Below are 796 nucleotides of genomic sequence, written 5' to 3' on the forward strand. Positions count from 1 at the left end.
GTTTCATAATTTTCATCGAATCGTGCTGAAAACAGTTTCAATGATAAATTTGTGCACGATTTAGGTACTTTTTACGGATGAAAGCAAATTCAATTTGCAAGGATCCAATCCCCATATTCCAAAACATACTGTGGCCCAATCATGGTCTGGGGATGTGTATCARCAAAACCGGAACCGGAAATCTTCATTTTGTAAAAAATATTATSGATGCATCTTGTGAAAAATTGGGTATCCAAAGAGACTTTATTTTCTATCAGGATAACGATCCGAAGCACAAATCAGTAATCGCTCGAACTTGGCTGATATAAGTTAAGCCAATTAATTATGATGGTCACCCTCGTAACATATTTTGACTCAGGCGATTATCCCATCATTATATTTAAGTAAATAGTTAACGGCTTCGCAATGCAAAAATACGTTGAATGCTGGGAGAGCGGTATGTGTTGTTGGCAGCGGAGATAGAGCGCCCGCTGGCCTTATGGCTAGTCGTTCTAATAAGAATAAAATATTAGAGAGTGCTCAAGCGGTATCTTATTGGAGTATTGTTGGTTGGAAATACTATGGATTGCAGCGGACAGTGAGCAACTGAAAATGAGCAGTGGTAGCTTCAGGGTATTCTAATTAGAATTAAGTCTTTCTTTCTGTTTGCGGCAACTGGACTAATCAGATGTATCATCAATGCGCGTATTTRGTTGTTGGTTAATAAATTTGTATAAACCAAATAAAATTGTTTAATTGGCGCCCAACGCGGGGCCGGATAAATTATAAAAATCAACAAAATTTTTCGGAAACTGAT

The sequence above is a fragment of the Bactrocera latifrons genome, unplaced genomic scaffold, assembly GCF_001853355.1.
Source record: "Bactrocera latifrons isolate USDA-ARS-PBARC rearing strain unplaced genomic scaffold, ASM185335v1 scaffold_956, whole genome shotgun sequence".
NCBI lineage: Eukaryota > Metazoa > Arthropoda > Insecta > Diptera > Tephritidae > Bactrocera > Bactrocera latifrons.